Below are 14,833 nucleotides of genomic sequence, written 5' to 3' on the forward strand. Positions count from 1 at the left end.
TAAGACATTATTACCTGGCCTTTAGCCCTGCTGTGGCAAGCTGAATATCTGCTGAACTACCAAACACTGTCAGAGAAGGTAAAATAGGCAACTTGAATTTAGTTAAGAGCAGTAAGCATACATTCAAAATAATTTTTTAAAGGGTTAGTTAGCTACTATTCTTCAGATAATGTTTTATGTGGTGTTCTTAATCATACTAACACAAGGAAAAATCTCACAGAACAGTCTTTCATGTACTGTTTTACATATATGGTAAAGTTTGTTGAAGAACAAAAACATCAGAACCTCTCTCAGTTACAAGAGGGAAATGCAATAACATTTGTGTTAAAGCAGTAGCTATCCAGCCTTTATGAAGCAGCATCTGGTACAGAAGAGAATGAAAGTATTCTGGACCCATAAACCAAAGGTGAATTCAAGATAGTTTTTTTATGCAGCAAGATGCATATATTTCAGAGTTGAACATATGTTTCTACAGAGTTGGCTCGATTAAACAAAAAAATATATTATGCAAGTTAATATTTAGGTTTAAAAACAGCAACTGTTTTTAAAAATAGAGTACACATGAACTAGCTTGTATGTTTCTGTAGTGATAATCTAGTGGGCAATTCAAGATGTTGATTATGTTGGTTCCTTGGGTGACCCTAAATGTTGTAAATGTCAATTTTTATAATGAAATATGCTTTGAAAAAGGCAATAATACATATTGTGCCTCACATTCTCATCTACTGTAAAGTCAGCTATTGCTTTTTTCCTTAAGTTGCACCATTTTTAAACTGTATGTCAAAGTCTGCCACAAAGTCAAATGTTGATGAGTTATGTTTTATATACCACATGGAACAGTGGTAGACCTCTTCTTTTAGTTGAGTGGCTATTGTCCAATATTACTCCAGACTAAATTTATCTGGTCAACTTAAAAATGACAGTTTGCATTAAGCTGAGCTTTTTATAGATTTTATGATAGATAAAACAACTACTTTTATGACTATTCAGTTTATACAACTAGTCATGACAGTCTGATGCACAGGGAACTTCCTTTTTATACAGAATTATTAAAAAACATGAAATGCATGAGTAGCTGTAAATATATATTAAAATAAATTTTTGAAAAAGAGAAAAAACAAGAAACTTCAGTGAATAAAATAGTGCTAATAAATCCTCCACAATGGAGGCTAGCCATCATGTAAAATACCAAAAAAAATTTATAGTAAGAAGGTTAATAGCAAATTATGTTAATTTTGAATGCTATAGAAGATGCTAGTCATTAAAAATATGCAGAAATAGTTTGAGATAGAAATATGTACATGTAAAATTAAAATGACAAAATAGGTTATTTCAAAGAGCTTAGTTATTGTCATATATGTGATAGAGTATCTAGTTATAGTTTAGTAAGTGTATTTGTGTACACACACATATTTTGCACGTACATATTCAGATAAATGTACACTAATCTTTAACTTTCCATTTTACATAAAATCTGTATATTGGCTTAGAATTAACACGATAACTGGGAAGATAAGCTTCTCATGAATCTTCAAATTTCAGATTATTAGAAAAAAATATATAAATTCAAAGTTTTTAGGAAAGTTGCTTGTTGCTCTTCATTTCTTGATATCTAAGCTTCTATCTTAAGTTACTGATGTAAGCAAGTGAAATTATCTGGGAAGTCCACTTAAACTATGCACTGAAGCAGAGTTGAGAAAAACATATCTTTGAATTCATTCTTCTATTTAGAATATCTCTAAGACACATGTAATGTTGTAGCTGTCAACACAAGCTATGACACAAATTGTATGCAAATCGATAGAATGTTCAGTGATATCAAAGAGCTACAGCCTAGAAAAATACTGGTATGTTATGGAAAGGAAATAAGTAGCAGGCAAACAATTACTTCCCTGTAACCCCTCCAAGAGAAAAAGAAAAAAACCAAACACAATTAAATATACCAAATATGAGCAACTTAAATAAAAAATAGGTGACCCAGAACCTCTAACCATATAAGTACATATAAAGAGAGACTGTAAGCGTATATATGGAGAGACCAAACATTACTAGATGAAAATTGCTCCCAAATGTAACAATATAGCACCTCACTTTATGCGAGGAAGTATTTTTTTTCAAGAAACACTGTGTTGGGCAAGAACTTATTTCTTTGCTCTAGTTCTGACTTACATGTACCACCTAGATTGTTAGGCTATGCAATTAATATCATCATTTCTATAGGTATTTATTAAGTACCAAGAGTACTTAAGATCCACTGATAGAAAAAATGAAATTAAGCAAAAAAAACCTGCCAGAGTATAAAAAGTATATTTATGAATTTAGAAGGCAGCTTCAAAGGACATGATTAAATGGTTTAAAAATATCTGAACTCCATTATAATATCTGAAGTTCCACTAGTGAACATTATCCTCCCCCATGCAGATTGGGCTCCTTAGAAAGCAGAGGATGCATGAGGGCAGCGTACCAGACTGTCCTGCAGACTGGTGATCAGCATTCTCAGCTAAGAGAGAGGGTAAAATGTGGTCAAATTCCTTCAAGTGAATCTCCCTCAACTGTCATTCCTCAGGAAAAGCTAATTCAATGTTGTCATTTCTACCAGTAGCAAGATGCCTCAAGCCAAGAACTTTTAATACAAAACATTGCAGCATTAAAGTACCTTTATGAATATATTCCTGAGTGCAATCATTTGGAAAATGTTATTTGTTCCCACTGGTAGTAAATTAAAAAACCCCAAAGTTTAATAGCTTTCATATAAACTTTTTTGTATCATTTATTTTCTTAGGAAACTGTTCACAAAATATTAACTGCTAGAAGGATTTTTTCCAGCCATGTATTAAATTATATGTATATAGAGACACCACTGTAAATGTTTTGAAGCATGTGCTACAGCATTTATCCTCAGGAGACTTCTGAAGCAGAGGAGGAAGCAATTTTCTTATGAATTATGACAGAAACCACAGAAAAGTGTAAACAATAACCCCTGCACTTTACCATTATTTAGGTGGCTAATTAAATAACACATTTAGTATATAATATATGCTTTAAGAATAAAATCATTACACAATAATCAAACACTAATCAGCCAACTATATTATTCTGACTTTCTGACTAATTAAGACTTTACTGAATGATATGGCTGATAGAGGGCTAATAAGCTAATGAGAGATGAAAACTTCAATATGATTGAAATGAAGCTTTGCCTTTAACTTAATCCATTTGTGTGAAAGTATTGGACACAGCATAGATTTCAGTAATGTGTTCCTTAGCTTCTATTGTCTCATACTGCATTTTTTTTTCTTTGTATAATCATTAGATCTAGTGTTAGCTTTTTCTCAATTATTAAGCTTCCGAAATCAATGCATAGAATTTGGCACATGGCATCTCTTACTCTTGGGTCCAACCACAATAATCCTCCCTGATTGCTTCTCAAAGCCAAAAACATGTGGAAAGACTTGAAATTCCATGGATAATTTAAACACTGTTATAATCAGTCAGATTGAACATTCAAATTAAACATCCTTGTCTAGAATGTTTCTGGATCAAATTAATATGGTTTCTGTGGAAATCAAAAATATCAAATATTAATAAGGTTAGCCACTGCTGAGTGCTATCTCAAAAACTATAAAAAATATTATTGCTATTATTATTATTATTATTGATATTTGCATTTGTTTCTGTTCATTTGTTTCCCAGTAGGTGTCTCTATACTGCAGCTTTACTGAAAAAGAAGGAAGAAGCAGGCTAATTGCATAAAAATATTTTTAAAAATTAAAGAAAAAAATAGGCAAATGAAACCTTACTATGACATCATGCAACACCCAAGGAAAAAGAAATACTGTAAAGAGAGGTTTCCTATGAGCTTTTCATACCATCATACTCCCATTTATGCAGAACCAAAAGAGGCATAGTAACTTCTGATTACAAGAGAAAGAGATGTTAAAAATGGTGCACGAAAAAAACCCAAAAACTAAAAGCCTGAGGATTTTTGTATGTTCTCTGAAGAACAATTATCTCTCCAATTTTCATATATATATAAATATATAGCATAACAACTGCTGGAACCTATCTTCTGCAGCAGCTACAGTGAAATTATTGACGTCTCACAAAGAAAGTGTTTCAACCTTTGTTGGGTACATAAATGGGGAGGTTAATGAAGACTGCAGGGGTCTGGAGTAGTGGACAAAAAAAAGTACAAGTAATAATACAAAATTGTGATTGGAAATAAGAATTCCAGTTTGTCTTGACTCAGGGCAGACCAAAGTAACTTCTATTCATTTGCATCAGATTCCAAAATTTTAAAAAAATCCCTTAATTGACATGCAATCTCTTTAGACAAATAAAACTTATGCTTTGATGGATCCCAGTTGTATTTCTGCAGTGATCTAAGTTGAATAAAAAATCCTGACTTACCATATAAAAGCACTAGTATTCTGTTTAGTATTTGATTTTAATTGCAGATTTCACAGACCAGAACACTGAGATGAATAACTGATGATGCTGAACTGAAACAGCTGAAATTCTATGTATGATTAACAATATAGAACTAAACCTCTGAAAAGTTGCATTTTCAGGTCTTGCTGTTCACAGAAAAAGTGTTTCAAGGTTAGTAAAAGTTGATAGTCCCCAGTTTGTCCATTAATCAATAGTTCACTGAGTATTTGGTAAGAGCTCAATGAGCCATAAAAAGGAACAACATGACAAGTTTTATTGATTTTGTCATAAAAAGGATAAAGAAGTGACAGATGACAGATCCAGTTAGACCTTTACAGCAAGCAGGACTCATGCTACATTACTTACGAGAATTCTAATTTTGGAACAGGAAGAGACAGAAACCCACATGTCCTTTGCATAAAATTTCTCTCTCCTCTCTCTCTCTCTCTCACATACACACACACACACACACACACACATGCATACAAATAGATCCAGAAACTGATTGTGGTTTAAAAGAGTGTAATGTGATTAAATAAGATGATATCACAGCTGAAATCAGACTCTGATCTTGAACTCTTCCTAAAGAATTTGGTTTTCTTGTACAGCATTATATATAAGGCATTTCATGGTATTTATGTTCTTGTCCTCAATGCACTTTATTTATGGACTCTCTCTGTTCTTCAGCACTATTTATAAGGATTCTGTCAAATCCCAATGTGTACTCAAATGTGAAGTTATTCAATAGTTTTTGGCCATAAATCATTGTGCTGTTATTAGGACTTCGCTGCCACATTAATCCTTAAACTTTCAACTTAAGAGCAGGGAGTGTAACATGGAAAGTTAATGACTCAGATAAGACCTTTACCTCATAGTGCTGTCAAAATCCAAGGGTTTAAAAGTTACGTTAGGGAAACAACATTCAGCAATAACAAAAAGCTCTTGCTGAGAAGTTGATTAAGGGATTCAGCCTGAAGTAGTCACACTGACTTTATATACTTTCATCTATAATTTTTTTTGCAATATTTGCTTTATGAACTTCCATTGTGCCATCAAAATCTCTACCTAGTTACATTTCTCATTGCTACTTCACTTCTTTTTTACATTTCTAGAGGACCATGTCTCACTAAGGAATTCTGCCTTTTTCACTGTTGCATGTTCAGATTCATGTAACATGAAAAATTGTTCATGTAACATGAAAAATTGTACTTGAAAAATAGTTAGACCTGTAAAGGGGAGCTTAAATATATGTTTAGCTTGTTCATTCCACAGTGAAAATTCCTTCAAATTTCTTAAAAGCAAGTGAAGAATGACTGAGCATCAATTAGGAAAAAAGCTCACTGACACTTCCTGCTCTAAAACCTGCTGCTTCTTTGGTGTAAGAATTAATTTATTTAAGTTACTTAATTCTTAGAGAAGGAATAAGCAAAAAACCCTTGAAATTCCATATTGCACCTCTTGCAGCACTGAATGTGGGCAGTGGGAACAAGGCAAACATAAGCAGTTCTTTTAAATAATGGCCTACAGTGAGTAATAGTGTAACTGGATATCTGCTTCCCATCAAGGCGGCTATACATTAAAAAGGTCCTGATTTGATATATTGCTGTGGACTTTTTTCATTTTTTATTCTAAAACCATTGATAGGTCTGTTGCAACCTAAATAAATATTTACTTGCTAATTGCTTAGATGGACAGAAGAGATTTAGATATCACATATGATTAACAGTTCCATATTTTATCTATCTTGGCCACATTTTATTGCTCTATGTCAATTTCTTTCTAAAAAAATATTTTCCAGGCTTGGGTAGGGGTGATGGTTTAAGTTTGAATTGCCTATTTAATTAAATAATTGTGGGTTTTTTTCCCTTCAAGGACACCTGTAGTAGCTAGTGTTCATTTAATAAATCTAGTTTCTACTCATTGATGCACCAGGGATATTTCAGATACATCAGAGAGAAGCAAGGGAAAACAATGTTGTTAACTCACACAGTAGATTTTATGGTACTGAGGATGTACTTGCCAAAAGGTGACTTATTTTGTTGAGCTATCGTCTGATAGGTTTGCTTCTGCTGTGTCCTGAATAAAAGGTGTAGGGTTTCTATCTTCAGTTACAGCAATATCATCACAAGCCAACACTGAGAAGTAGGCATGCCAAGATCATGCTTGAGTTAAATATGTGCTGAAGTGCTTTTCTGAATCAGAGCCATAATTTATTTAGATCATAAAGTGATTCCTTAAAGAAAAACAAATCCCAGAAGGAATGTTTTTATGATAGGGTTTGCTTCTGCTCTTTTCTATATTCTGGCATCAGTAAGTATATATAAGAACAACACAAATGTGTTATAAATTCTATGAATATGGCAGTGTTTTTGCTGCCATTGCAGAATATCCTTCTTTAAATGTCCCATGCCATTACTAAGTCAAGATATCAGAGTATTTGGAACCGTGACCTGGAAGTTAGCCAGTAAGCAGTTTAAATTAGCACCATTCTGAATCCAGTCAAGCTTTCAAATACATAATCTATAAGAGTACACTAAGCCAGTCAGATACTGAGTAACATCGCTCCATAGATGGCATAAAGAGGGGAAATAGGATGGAATGACTGACTGGCAGTACTGGTAGTCACGAGGGGTCTTCCCTCTAGGATGCTTTCTCATGAACATTCGGGGGTTTTTGCCTTCATTGCAGTGATTCAGCTGCTGGACATCCGTTTGCCAGAACACATCATCTTGTTCTGCCCTGCCAACAAATAAGCAGGTGGCAGGGATGACACGATTCCAACTCTGAGTGCATGCAAAGGAGCAGGCTAGGGGCAACATGACCTACATGTTTTGCATAGCACCAATTTATTAACAAAGCTAACACATTTAACCAGGCACTATTCAGAATAGTTTATCAGTCTCAATGATCTGTCCTGGCTGACACAAATCCTGCATTAAGCATCATCAAAGTGGCAGTGTGCTTGAACTGATTAGAAATCCAAGGGGAAATGAAGCAGAGCAAAGGTGATGAACAAATTTTTGTTATTGCATTTGTTAGCCAGAATACTTAGTAACTGTGTTTTTGAGGAAGGTTGTCTCTGTTATTGGTGAGAGTGTTTTTCTAAAAATAAAACAAAGACATGAATTCAGAAGACAGGGTTGGATGCAGAACTGTAAGGCACATGACTGAAACTAATGGGGTTTGGACTGGACCATCTCACATATTTATAACAAAACAAATTTTAACAGAGGAAAAAGGCAAGACAATCTGTGTTCCACATACACAGAATGGAAAATTGCAAATCAGATAGATGATGATAAGGGATAGATATAGTTATATGTGAAATTTCCTATAATCAGAAAATTTATTGACATCTATCTTCTTTTATCTACTTTTTAAATTCAGTTAGAATTGCACTTTTTTCTATTTTAAGGGTTTTTTGAAAAATTGTGATTTTATGTATTAATGCATTAGCAGTATTGAATTCTTTTGCTCAATCTGCTCCTTCACAGACAGACTAATATTCAACTACTGGGAAATTTTTTAAAGGATTCTGAAAAATGAAATATCATTTCACCATTTTTTATTTTCTTTTTTTTTCTAATATATTTTGGATATCTGCAAAATGAACACAATGCTTGGCCACTGCCTGTAACAGAAGCAAACTGAAGAAAGGAAAGCTGAATGTGGATGTTTGTAAGGAAGACATATGAGGAGAGGGTCAGACTGGAGAGGAGTTTATCTTGAGTAGCTCATCTTTGAAAACAGGACTTTGAAGTGTTTTCTCTAAACCTTTCAAAGGGATAGAGACTGAAAAAAGATCATGAGCTAACTAGAGGCTAAGTACTGGGAGGATAAGCCAGCTGGAAGATAAAATTCTTTCTTTGTATCAACTGTGTGTGAGCCCTTTAAAATCTGTCTGATTAGATAGGAGGCACAAGAGTTGAAGTGTTAAACATACAGCATATCCCACTGCCTGAGCTCTGCTCTTGTGTGCTCATAATGTGAAATGATGGCTCCTCTATACAAGTGGGACTATTAAAAAAAATTGACAATAGCTGTTAACAAAACCCCATCTGAGTGCTTTTTAAAATTGTAACAACAAGGATCAATTTTTTAAACTACTGAAATGCAGTCTTTGTTAGAGTGAAACCCAGTAACTCTTCAGTAGCACACAGCCAAATGGAACTGCAGGGAACCTAAGTCAAAGAGAAGGCAGTTCCATATGGGACTGGGACAGCCATGAAAATCTATGGGCCTTCTCAGAAATAACTGAACTCAATAGCCATCATCAGTATTCTTTATAATGCAAATTTTAGACCTAGAAATGAAGAAGTGAAAAACAAGAAACTATAAAGTTTCCAAGTCTAAAGTTTAAACTTACATTAAGAGTTGAAGTACAATAACTGATATCCCAGACATAATTTATTTAGCCATCTTCCAAACTACTTATTTGCATTTTATGTAATGAAAAGTCAAATATAAAGTAGAGCTGAAATGTAATTTCAACCACATCTGAGAAGTAATTGATACAGTCTTAAAGGAAAAAATGTAGATTTTCTGTCTGCTTTAATGAACATAAATTTCTTTAGCTGCTGTGTTTCAACCACCTGCCAGAATTCAAGAAGAGCTTGGATGACACTCCCAGGCACATGGTGTGATTCTTGGGGTGGGCCTGTGCAGGCTCAGGAGTTGGACTGAATGATCCTTGTGGGTCCCATGCAACAACCATTCAACTCCAATGGTTTTATGATTGATTTATCTCTTTAATGTTAGTGAGAAAATTTCACAGAGATATTTCAAAGCATTGGTTTCAGAATTAGGAATATTGACTAAATAAGTGAATTATGTAAAAAGGCTGCCAGGCAGGCAAGTTGTATCTCAGCTGTTGTCCCAAAGGGGTGTTTTTTTCTACAGAACACTTTAAAACTCTCATTCTTGTATAACATATTTGACTTGAAATACCTCGGTGTTGGCAAGACTTTTATTTTGAACTTTTGAATCTTTCTATACTTTTTCTCACCCTACTGTTACTGCACTTATGAGGTTTCCATGCATCATTAAAATTCTGTTGAGATTGGTGAGCTCTTCTACCATATTAAACATTTTTTTCTCTTTTAGTATTTCAAGGCATTGTCATAATGCTGAGCCCTCAATTTTGAAAATTATTTTTCCCCAGTTATCTGTCCATAATATCAACAATATTTTTTAATCTATTTCTTTATGCTCTAGATGCTAGAAGTGATGATAGAAAGAGAGAACAGATATATTTGATGCTAGTCTTCATGTTCAGATTGTTCTTTTCCCAATAACATTAACTCTCATGATTTCATATGATAGAAGGGTATTCCAAAATATGAGTCTAGTGTATCAGACAGATTGGCCTATAAAATCAGAGATCTAACAAATATCTGTTGCCTATTGATTGCCTTTAGAATTTCCTACTAATTTTCTCGTACTAATTCTTGAGAAAAAGTTTGTAGTACTTTTGTAACAAGAACTTCAAAATGTCTGTTCTATGTAGAATTTAATGGTCCTAAATTCAATTTTGTTCTTCTTCAAGTTTTATATACATTATGAAGTATGATTTCTTTTGAGCTTTTGAAATAATGAAAAATTTCAGGACTTTTCTGCATTTCCAACTATTGCCATATATCTCTTTTCATATAGTGCTTTCACATTACAAGGCACATTTGCAGTGTTTTATCTGCTTTATTATTCTTTGCTTTTCCCATTTTTTATTTTTCTTTGTATTTTATTCTAGTACTCTTCTTTGGCTAGCTTCCTGGTCTTTGGCTTGGAGCACTGAGGCTTGAATTCCATTGTGCATATCATTTTTCTTCCTTTATAGTCTTTGCCTCTGTCTCTCATAGATACTCAGTTAATCTTGAGCTTTCCTTCTTGGATTCATTTTCATTTTGGCAAAGTTAAGATTGTGGCTGTTCTTGATATGACTGTTCAATGTGTTTTTGCATTTGTTTGAATATAATCTATTTGATTTTCTTATTCACCATCTGGTGAGTTTGTATTTGTTAGGTAACATGAGTTGGAAAGAACTAGTCTGTTCACTAAATACAAATCAATGCGTCTCACATTGTTTTGATGATTTCCTTCCAGTACTTTCCCAATGTTCTCAATTCTTCATTTTAACATCCTAAAGAGACATTTACAGAAGGTAAATCAGGTTTTGGTTTCCCTCAAACAAGTAATGGTGGGGGGGATGTGGATGGTTTTGTTCCTTCCGGTTATATTTCTATGTAAAAGGACAGTATGGTTCAAGTGATATCCTTCACAAACCTGTGGTTGAGCTTGGTGTGTATATATTGTACAGTTTAAAGAAAAACTGAGGAGGGTCTAGCAGAATGGGACTTGGAATGCAATGGTCTTGAAGATCTTGTAGTCACTGAAGCATACGTACATGACATGAAGACTCCTGTAATTAATTATGGATTCCTACATATGGATTCCTGAACAATTGTTCAATGCCCTTACCTATTGATAACATCAATAATCTGAAGACTTTACCCTTTTGGAGTTTTGTTTGCTGTTTTATTTTGGATGAGGGGGTGGTTTAGGTTTGCTTTGGTATGGTTTGTTTCCAGAGCATTAGTATAGTGTAGGAAATGATTCAGTTCCTCTGAGTGGCCATATTGCTAGAAAGGTAATTTCATTCCTCATGCATAACTAGCAAGATTTTACAGATATAGCCTTCACTCACATTTACATGCATTTGTTTTTATCCAAGCTTAGGAAAGCATCTATACAAAACAATCACAACAGCAGAGCAATTTCTTTATAATATTGTTGTATACTGCAGTAACATAGATGCATATTTAAAATATTTTCAAGCAAATTTCAACAACACTGTTCATGAGCTCACTCAAAAGAAAATGCATTTTTTTATTTATTACTTGCACATAACTTAGTTTCAGAAGAAGGCATTTGAAAGTTCACTGACACTTATTTCATAAAAAGGTAATTGTTTTCTCAAAACTGTCACTTCTTTCAACTTAAGATGAATGTCAGTGAGATTTTGGGAAGGAAATCTCCTGTTGAATTCTAATGGATATAGTTTGAGGCTGCTATGTACTTCCCTCATGAGGGTATACTTAATGCAGAGGCTTTTCCTTTCCTGGCTCTGCCTTCTTGTGGCACAGTCTCTTCTGTTAAAGAGCAGTGCCCCTAGGAATGCCTGCAAAGCAAGTTCCACTGTGGCAAGTGTTAAAGTCCTGCAAATACCTTGAAAGCTGTTTCTGAATCTGAGCAAAAGTTGAAGTCATTGGCCATTGTGCCCATGGAGACACAAAACCACTTCAAGCCTCTAGTTCAAATACATAAAACATTAGGGAGAGAAGTGGCGTTTTGTACCCTTTGTCACAGGAGATGCTCATTTTGTGCTTCTTCGGTTTTAAGACTTGTTAAATAAGGGTAGAAAACATTCAGCACATATTATCACACCATTTTGATTGAATTAATCAAGACAAGTTGCTAACAAACAGGAGTTAAGAGGGTGTTACAAAACAAAATAGAACACATAAGCTGGTCAGGAATTGTAAGTACAATACCATCATCCACAAGAAGTTACAACTAAGGGGCTATAGGATTGCTGAACAAACATTTTTAATAAGCTTTTATTATAAATTCCATCAGTTACACATTATTAGCTTCACTACACTGCAGAAACACAGGAGGGATAATTTGAACTGCATTATTTATAATACAACAAAACACAATACCTCCAGGGTGTATATCATCCAAACAATTTCATTTTGCCACTCATTGCTGCATTTCCTGAATGTCAGCACCTTGTTGCCTTACCAGCTGGATTGGTACAAAAGATCTTGCTATTACTATAAGTCAGTCAGCCTCAGTGTCGACTTGACTGCATGGGATCTCATTTCATCTAAAGAAGATCAGTTCTCCACAAGCCAAATCTAATAACAAGGATAGGATACCACTTCAGGAAAAGAACCAAATATCTCTCCAAAGGTCCTAGGCACTTTGACAGTGCAAAGCATCACTACATTGCCTTTAAGAAACTTCATATCAATGCTGCATGCAATTAATGGTTTAATAAATGCAGTGGATGACCAAAGGCATGAGCCTTTTTTTCAAAAGTTATTTCCTCATTAATTTGGCTGTGCTAATTTTGTGTGAAAATTCCTATGTTTCCTCAAAATATCACTGAAAAGAAATTAAAATTCCAAACACCACAGAAAATCCCACCTTACATTTTATGACAGCTCCAGCCATTGCTGCCCTAAAGGGAAATTAATGAAATATTATATTAATTATATTAATATTAATAATATACAATTAATCATATTAATTAAATGATTATAGTCATTATTATTATTATATTTCCTTCTGGGAACAATACTAGTGACATAGTTACTAAAAAGTGAGAATTTAAAGACTATAAAACATGCATATTTTCAGGTTTTGTGTTTCAGGCTACTACTTAAATAATAAGCAATACAGCCTGCAGTATATGAATAATAGAGAAAAATAACAATCTTAATGGAAACTCTGTGTTTAAATGGTTTTATTTTTCTGTCCTGTTACTATCCTTGTCAGAAATTTTCAATTTTTTTGGCCTTTCATGAGTGCTGGCATGTGCTAGCATGTTCACACTCTTTACAGAGATGCACCTTTTTGTCTTCTATTTACAGAGAAAGAAATATTTCCTGAAATGTAACAAATGCAAAATTAATTAAAAAATCAGCTAGAGAAATTTGTTTTAAAGGAAATATCTCAGCCAGGTGAATAAGTAAAAAAGTGAGGAAAAAAGTTAATTATTTTGTGAAGCTGAACAAATGTAGCATACTTATTTCAAAACATCCTATTTGATCAGTTTTGTGGGATGGATAAGAACTAATACTAAATTTTAAGTATAGAGCTGATCAAAGAAAATTTCTGGAATGTTCTTATACCAGTAAATTCTAAAATTATGTCTGTGAATGCAAATAGGTATCTGTTTCTCATATAGCTTCAACAGGTTCATCCTTTTCCTTTTATTTAGTTCACTCAAAAATGGTTGTATACTCATACAATCAATATGTCAAATTGGGAATAATGTTTAGGATTTAATTATAACATTTGTGTTTATTAGTTATTATTATTTCTATTAATCATAAGGCTCTTTTCTAGGACAGGTTGACAAAAGTAACTGCTACAGTCAGAACCTGTGAGCCTACTGAGATCTAAATTTCCCAGGAAGTAAAAGTTACTTGTGACAAAAAATGCAATGAGAATTTTAGAAATACTTGAATCTTTTTCAGACTACAGGCCTTGTACAGCAGACTGATGAAAATAGAAAGAAGACTACTTTATAGCAAAATTTTTTAAAGGTTTTCCTGCAGTCATAGATAAGAAGTATGTATGCAGGATTGAGCCAAGTTGTAAAGAGTACAGGCAGAACCTTCCCTGAATAATTTAATTGCCTCTGTGCCAAAGCTCCAATGAACTTAGGGAATACTGTCTCTCTCCTTTTTAATAATTATATTTATATGCTACATATAATATAAAGAGCTTCCCATGTATGTATAAAATTTACCAGCTAGATTGTGCAATCCTAAAAAAAATTCTGTTACTGTAAGTGCAGGTAAGTCTTGAGTTCTGGAATGATTTAAGATAGTTAACACAAGAAAAAGGGAATAAAGATACTGGAGAGTCCAAAGCTGTATATTATCATCATTTAAATAACTAACAGTTAAACTGTCCTGGTTTCAGCTGGGGTAGAGGTAGTTTCTTCTCAGTACCTGCTACATGCTGTGTTTTGGATTCAGAATGAGAATGGTGTTGATAACACATTGAGGTTTCGGTTTTCTGCTAAAATGTACTTATCCTAAGTCAAGGACTTCTTCTCCTCGTCTTGTGTTCTGCCAGTAAAGAGGTTTGCAAAAGGAACTGTGAGGGAGTATAGCTGGGATGGGTGACCTGAACTGACCAAAGGGATATTCCATAGAACACCATAGAACATCAGACTGGGAGGAGTTACCTGGAAGGTTTGGGAAGGGTGGGTCAGGCACCAGTCAGCATGTGGTGAAAAATTGGTTTTTATAGCACTTGGGTTTTACCTTTTACTATAGTTATTATTAATAATTATTATTACTATTCATTATTATAATTATTATCCATTATTATTTACCATTATTTTGCATTTTACTTTGCTTTCAGTTATTAAACTATTCTTATCTCAAAATACAAGATTTACTTCAATTCTCCTCCCTATTCCACAGGGTGGAAGGGGGAGAAGGGTGGTTGAGCAAGTGCCTTTGTGGTGTTTCATCTCCAGCTGGGCTTAAAACCACAACAAAAATAAAGACCACAAATCCTACAAATGAGACAAATAATTATTTGTATTTCAGAGCTGAATGAGTGTAATAAAACTGCAGAAAGCAAGACACAATTTAAGAAT

This window comes from Taeniopygia guttata, chromosome 5 (genome assembly GCF_048771995.1).
Source record: "Taeniopygia guttata chromosome 5, bTaeGut7.mat, whole genome shotgun sequence".
Taxonomy (NCBI): Eukaryota; Metazoa; Chordata; class Aves; order Passeriformes; family Estrildidae; genus Taeniopygia; species Taeniopygia guttata.